Raw genomic sequence first — 7,799 nt, 5'->3', positions numbered from 1 at the left:
TCCCGGTCCACGTTTTCTCTATGAAAAAAAGACATTTTTCCCTTGCACGATTTCTAGTTTTTTATCAAAGCGTACAGAAATAAAAAAGAAGAAGAAATAATGTTGCAGAAGAACTTTGTCGCCCTTGTTAGATGTCAAACGCATTGGACATGAAAAATGCCAGATAAAAGCCAGTTCTCTTCGTTTCTCAGTGTCGGGGCTGCTACTGTATGTAAAAGAGGCAATTTGCTCTGAGAGCAGGTTCAGCGCTTTCTGAACGCAGATGTCTCAGAGCGGTGTGTCCAAGAGGCTGTAAAAGGTGATGGTGGTCCTGTCACCGTAGCCTAGTTGGTTAAAGTGCCTCTTTATTGAACAAAAGAACTGTGATTCAAATCCCAGCCGTGTCTTTCTTCCTATCTTGTAATACAAAACGTACCATTTCGGGCAATCACAAAGGGCTTGATTTTGTTAAATGCATGTGTTCATTTCCTTTCAAAAACTTGTTTTTGATGAAATTCACACAGCTTGCGAAACATGAAATTCAGTTCTTGGTTATCAGTGCAGAAGAAATATTACCGGCTGGCAAAATAAACGGTAAGAGATTTTTTTTTTTGATTCGAGAAAAGGCTCTACCAGTCAGTCTCTGTGGCGCAATCGGTTAGCGCGTTTGGCTATTAACTGAGAAGTTGGTGGTTCAAGTCCACCCAGGGATGGGTTTCTTCTGCGATGTAAACATTGTTTTCGCATAGGTCGATTGGATTTCTCAGCTAAACCATAGCCATTTTAATATTTGTAGGAAATGTGACTGTTCAACACTTGTCAAAAATGTCCAATAATGCCCAACATCGCAACTCCCCAGAAAACCATATTCACCCAAGAAAAATGATCGTCGAATCGTCATTTATACTCCCATCACATCTTCTGCTGAAATATTTTAAAAATACAATGCAGATTTGTTTGAGAAGTTGACAAGCATTGTTTTGTTAGCACTGTGCAGTTGGATTTTGATATTTGGACATATTTACCTTAATTTTAAACTGTAAATACTGTACAATCTATTGTAATTGTGTTGTAATATTAAAATATGTTAGCTGAGGATGCAAAGGGGTGAAAGGGAAAGGTCAGAGGGTATAGTAACAACAAAGTTAGGATTGGTGGAGGTGGTAGGGGTGTTGATGGTTTTTCTCTGTTGAGGATGATTGAGTTTTTTATCCTTCTCTGAAGTGAGAAACTGGAAGAGTGCAGTTGAGAGAACTGATGAGGTTAGTTATAAAAGGAAGTTGATGTGGAGCTGTTAGCCGTAAGAATTCCTTAATGTCTTTGATGTTGTCATCAAAGATAAACTGCAGTCAGCAAAGATAAAAATAAAATTATCTTTGCATACTGCTCTGTCTTTCTAACACCTGAAGAAGGCTCCACGGCCAACACGTCGTGTTTCCTTTCTTCTCTTTTCAGCATGGAATAACCCTTTACTTGTTCCTTTGCAGCCTACGCATGCTGACGCAGCTACTCACCTGATATTTAACATTCCTATAATCACAACTATGAATGTCCACTGTGGGTATTTTTTCCATGATTATTTATTCTGTCATTGAAGCATATTTTATGTCATACCGAAGTGTCATAATCATCGAAAAAAATTGTTTTTCATTTAGAAAGTCAGAAAATGATAAATCACTATGAATTGCATTTAGCCTGTTCTGATCTAGATTTTCTATATACTTTAACATGCCATGTTCACAATGTCACAACTCAGAAATGCAACAGTGAAGTGTTGTAATTACCAATGTACATAGTGTCGGAACATTGAGATGTTTTGGTAATGAGGAAGGAGGGACATGCCATGTTCACAGGGTCATATTTGAAAAAATGGTACTGTAAAATTTCCTAAAGTTCAGGATTTTGATAGTCTGTTCCATTGTCTCTCACACCTCAGTGTCATAATTTTTAGATGTTTTTATAACCAGGGGGTAGGTTTATAGCAAGAAGCAGAAAGTGCCATCACCCGTTGCTCATCCTCGGTTAACCATATATTCTCATATGCCATGTTCTAAATGTCCCATTTATATTAAAAAGTTCTTGTAAAATGCAAGATTTTAAGACTTTTGATGATCAGAAGGTAAGGTCGTGGTAAATATGCAGAAAGTGCCTGTGAACTTATGTTTTGCCTTTGTCTTATTTACTTATTGTGTTTGTGTTATTGTGAGTTTTGAAAATTGGTTTACAATTTTCTGAAATGTGTTTCACACAAAAATTATATTTGGATAGTCACTTACATATTCCCCTTTACTGAGGATAAATACAGTAATCCATCCCGATTAGTACTTTTAAAAATTACTGTAAAGAGCCATCTACAGGTGAAAGGCGGCATAACATCACAGCAGCAGCATTTAGGGCAGAAGAAGAAGCTGGCGAATAAGAAGCCAGATTCAGCCTCGTTAATGCAATACCATTGGGTGAGGTGGAAAAATATTTCTTGCTCTGAATCCTAACATTTTTATAGGAGGTGTTCTAGTACTTCTTGCCTCAGATAAAACTACCAATACACTTAATTTCTACTCCATCAATATCAGCAGCGTTATCGGTACTGAGTCCTAAATGTACGTCCTGTCATCATATAAAATGTCAAAAGTTTTGACTGCATTCAACTGATCAAATTTCTCTTCGATGACAGTTATAATGTTATCCAAAATACATCCGAAACAAATTTGCACTGTTTTTTTTTATCCAGAAGAGCATCATCATGAGACTCAAAGCATACCTGTTTTTTCTTCTTTCCAGGAGGAAGGATTGTTCAGATGCAAACATTGGTCCAAAATCAATGTACTCTCCTATCGCTGTTGCTTCTTTAAATCCTTCATTTGAACGTCGATATTGAGGGTTGATATCGTACAAATTGTAGTTTTCTTTTAAAGCAAATTATATTAAAATATGAGCCTCTGTTATAGTTGTCTTGGAAGTTTCGGAAGGTATAATAGACCCCCTTGTGCCCTCAGCTAAAATATGATAAAATACAACAGAATGTATTTACATAGAACAGCATTTATGGTTACATGTATATTACAATTAAGATAAATATACAAAAGTATTAAAATACAAATGTACAGTCCTAGCATAATCATGCTGTCCAACTGTCTTTTTTGCTTGTCAAGTTCTCCAAGAAATCTGTGTCGTAATTTTAAATATTCTAACTAAGGATGCATCGAGAGAATTCTTCTGCTAGCCGTTCGAAGATCAAAGTCCTTGGCTGAATATGATGTCCTTGAATGTTGGTCATTATTGGCCATTCCCAGTGATATTGACTTACATACTTAATTGTTTAACAAAAACATTCACATTTCTTGCAAATATCAAGTGGGTTAAGGTTTTGCTAAGAAATCCGAATAAGTAGAGATGAGGTTTACATTGCAATAATGAGAAGTGCATTTCTGGGTGGGCTCAAACCACTAACCTTTCAATTAACAGAGACTCACGTGTGTCCCTTTTCTCCATTTGCAAGCTAAAAAAAAGAAAATAATGCTTTTTTCTTACCAGCCTGCGATATACAAGGCAATATTTGTATTTCATCTTTCACAAGCTGTATGGATTTCATGAAAAGCAAGTTGTTCCAGAAAGAAAATGAAAACTTGCGTTAAACAAAATCAAGCTGTACGTAATCATCCATAGTGATACATTTTGTAAGACAAGACAGGAAGAAAAGCACTGCTGGGATTTGAACTCAGCATCTCCTGTTTAAGAGGAAAGCATGTTAACCAAATCAGCCAAAGTGCCGTCGGTGTATCAACACCATGTCTGAGTCAGTGATTGCAGCTGACTGTCACTGGAGGACAGTTCATCGTGAACAAGTCAGCCTGCATAATGAGGGGGAAGAGACTGACTTCTGTGATGCAGTATCGACAGATACTAACCTTCTGTCCAACTGTTCTCTGCTGCATTCTGGATTAGCAGGTAAATATTGGTTTCCATGCGTGTGTAGGGGTTTTGTGTATTTACTGGGACAATTATTAATGGTAGCAGTAAGTCACAAAATGATTCTTTAATGGCTATTAGAAAACCGACCTTGCGGGTTAACTCATTAACGCACACACACAGATACTAATACACTTATTAATACATAAAATGTGCATATAAACATAACAGATCTTAAGAGTGTGGGTTAGCAGAATACAAAAGGTATATATTAAATCATGAAGAGTTCCAAACCAAGAGGGACATACATTCAGTATATCATTCATTTAGACCGTTTCATAAATGAACTTGGTTATAACTTCTACATTAGATACTCAAAACAAGTACATAACTCTTAGGAATTAAATTGATATCAACTGGTTGGGATAACAATTGAATTCTCGAGCAGTAATGCAGTGAAGTAATAAGTGAATACTCATCCAATCTCTGGGGACTCAGATATCCTGCTGACTCAAAGAAACAGTTGCAGGCTGTTGCTGTCCAATCCGCACTCTCTGGCTCGGTGCCAGTGCGGTGCCTGTTGCCTGTACTGTGCGGCTTGCGATGGTGCGCTGCAGATGCTCACTGACCGGCTAGTTAGTGTTGGCTTTAACTAGCAAAGTTTGCGCACAGGAGAAAAGATGACTGTGGGTCCCAGCAAGTCAGGAAGAAGACCGGTTCGTTCCTGATGAAGCGCTAGTTCTGAATAGTGATTCAGCTGTCCACAGTTCCGACCTGTTCATGAGGCCTGCTACTGGTGCTAACCTCAGGTGGATCCTCTGGTTACTCTCTGGCAACCTCCGCTCTTGACTCTTAGAACAAAGGAAAGTTCTGGCACTCGGACACACTGGCCGTTCCGTGGTTGTCCAGGCTGAGTCTCAGGATGGTCAGGAGGCGCTCTGCGAGAATGTCCTGCCCTTGGGAGCCTTCTGCTCCTGGGCCGTCCTGCCCTGGAATTCTCCTTTGAATTCCCTTTAGAAAAGTCCACAGAATTCTCCTGAATCTTACTACAGGCTCTCTGTGTTTCCTGTTTTTACCTGGAGGAACTTCAGCTCGTTGATTGGCTGAAAGTTCCATGGGCATGAGAGTCCCACGTGGGTTACACGGCCCTACCAGTCCCTGATTGGTTGATCAAGGTGAGATATGAGTCATTTACTCCTGACACCTAGGAATGCAGTCCAGATGTCCATCTGGCACTCCCTAGACAGATAGGCGCCAATGGATGACCATTGATCATGATAGCCAGGCTTAGCTAAGTGCATCCCCCTTTGGGAGCTGTCCCTTATCAAAGGAAACCTTAAATCAGCCTGCATGAATAGTTTCTCTGTAGCTGCACCACAGAGATGAACAGAGATGGGGCTTCATTTGGGAAGGCTCAGAACACTTAATTCTTTCTTATTAATAAGCATCGCTGCTACAACACATATGCAGTTTGAGCAAACATAAGACAATAACCAAGTACCACAAACTACCAGGCATCTAGTATAATTTGCAGTTTAGGTGGGGAGCTGCATCACCATGTGTAGGCTACAAAGGAACAAGTAATAGGTCTATTCCATGCTTAAAAGAAAAGAAAGAAAACACAACATTTCAGCCGTGGAGCCCTCACACCTGAAGAAGCCTCCACGGCTGAAATGTTGTGTTTTCTTTCTTCTCTTTTCATCTAGTGTCATTAGCCTTTTAACAGTTCCTGTCAAAATAAAATAGAAATGGATAACATTCTAGAGAGAGTATGAAATACCAAGGTACAATTTAAAACATATCTCTTCCACTACAACCACCATATTTTGGAGAGATCGTTGAACCTCACTGTTATGACATGTCCGTTAGCCTCCGTCCTGCTTCAGCAATGAATGTGGCGGGGCACATTCTGAGGGAGATGAGGTCAATCAGGTGGCAGGAAAACCACACTATGCTTTTTTTTGAGATCCTGAAAAGGAAAGAAGGGCCATGTATATGTGTGCAGCTGGATATGTAATTGCAGGTAGCGTAGCAAATTCTGCTGAAGCCCCACTGCCTGGTGTGGACGGTAGCTGTGCATGTTGCAGCAGAATTGTGCATGTGAGATCAAGGGGGCATGTCATGTGTTTCAGCACTTCACTCCATTCAGTAGCACATGATTCCCCGAGTTCTTTGGAAGACCTGTGGACCGATCTTTCACGATGAAGAATTCCTTAAGAAGAATAGATCTCGGCCCACCATCCCAATGCCTCCGTCTCAAAACAGCAACCTCCCACTGCCCTTAGTCTGCAAGGCAGTCCTTTCAAGTGCGATGACAACGCCGGGACCTTCGTTGCCTATTGTACGAGCTGAACTTTTGTGCTCATCAATTCAACGCTCTTTCCATCAACTCATCTTGTCTTTTGACGCTTCGTGTTTTGCGCTCCTTTGACTATCGGCATATCGGGTGACTGCAAACACTGAAGTTCTTGCTTACGGAGTGTGGAACATTGTTTTCAAGTGATCGCTGTTCTATCATGTTGACGCCGAGTGAATCTTTCTTTGGCAACATGGGCAGGCTGACAGCAGTGCGAGCGAAAGTAATGGCAAATTTCTTGACTTATTTCTGAATGTGAATGTTCTTTAGAAAAGGGATGCGGCGTTGCTTCTCGCCCGTGTAAAGGACACGCATTCCAGAAGTGGTTATGAGCGAACCGTTGCCGCAAGTGTTTGAAAAGAGCAAGAGAAGAAGCAGCCCTGCCCCGTGTGAGGATCAAACTCAGGCCCTTCAGATAACGAGACTGATGCACTACCAATTACGCCAACAAGCCCAGCTGCAGTACACACACCGGAAAGTTTGCCTCACATGGATTTCAGTCGCCCGTTCCCTAATCTTTAGACGCCCTCTGCTGAATGTTGCATTTGCCTTTTGATCTCACCGATACATTTTTGGTCTGTTTCTGTTGCGAGTCCGTCTTTCAGATCTCACCTAGCACAAGTCTCTGTGGCTGAAGTGGCCTCTCTGCTTCAGCATCGTGCCCTCACTCAGCCATTAAAAATGTCACTCGGACTTCTGACATGCTGACATGAAATGTCAAGAGAGAGGGGCGGAGTGACGCTTAAGCCGGAGAGAAGATGAAAAGGGGGCGTGGCTGCGAAACGCTCGACAGCTGCACGATGCTCTCCATGCAAGGCGGGACCACAGGCTAAAGGACACCTTTCGGCACATCAAGCTCTAAGCATACACCTGGAGGATGCGGGAATTGATCCTGCTACCTCGCACATGCAAAGCAAGCGCTGTACCATACAAGCCAACCCCCCTCGCTGGGACTGATGCCTCGGCGTCACCTAGTGCCGCTTGTTCCCCTCTTACCGGGCACAGTTCACTGCCCTTCGTCTGCAAGGCAGTCGTGTAATTGGGGCTTTCTTGACTTATTGATGAAGGTCTGACTGGACGAGCGAATGGCGCCTCTCCCCATCCTCAAGCTCGCTGACAGATTGAAATGGAAAGTGCTGCTGTGGCTCGTTGGTCTAGTGGTATGATTCTTGCTTAGGGTGCGAGAGGTCCCGGGTTCAACTCCTGGACGAGACCTTGTGTGCTCTTTTCCTCCTCTTCCACAAGACTGGGAACTGATATCCACATCACTTCGCAGCGTCTGCTTATGGCAAACGATGGAATGTGACTAATGACTGAACGAGCCTGGTGAATTCTCATCACGTGGCACAATGAGAGCGTGCAGTCAGCTGTCCAAGGCGGCAACCTCATTGCTCGTTCAAAAGAACACGTACTGAAAACTCATCACCACTGTGTCGTAGATGAGCACCGCGATCGCTTGTCATGCGTCCTTACTTGGGAAATGCAGAAGCAAAAACTGCCCTCTCTCAGCCACCGAAACGTGTGTGGCTCGCCTTGTGCTCTCTGCGCCTTGCAT

General features: G+C 42.1%; 2 non-coding genes across 2 annotated transcripts; both read left to right on the top strand.

Moving 5' to 3' along the window:
• The first annotated feature begins 618 nt into the window (after window positions 1-618).
• On the top strand, window positions 619-692 carry trnan-auu (transfer RNA asparagine (anticodon AUU)). Its single transcript has one exon. It is a non-coding gene; the product is annotated as a tRNA-Asn (tRNA).
• A 6,695-nt stretch (window positions 693-7,387) lies between these two features.
• Window positions 7,388-7,460, top strand: trnap-agg (transfer RNA proline (anticodon AGG)). Its single transcript has one exon. It is a non-coding gene; the product is annotated as a tRNA-Pro (tRNA).
• Window positions 7,461-7,799: the final 339 nt, after the last annotated feature.

Source organism: Lepisosteus oculatus, chromosome 14, assembly GCF_040954835.1.
Source record: "Lepisosteus oculatus isolate fLepOcu1 chromosome 14, fLepOcu1.hap2, whole genome shotgun sequence".
Lineage (NCBI taxonomy): Eukaryota > Metazoa > Chordata > Actinopteri > Semionotiformes > Lepisosteidae > Lepisosteus > Lepisosteus oculatus.
The sequence above is the reverse complement of the archived record's forward strand: the minus strand, read 5'-3'. Positions and strand labels throughout refer to the sequence as shown.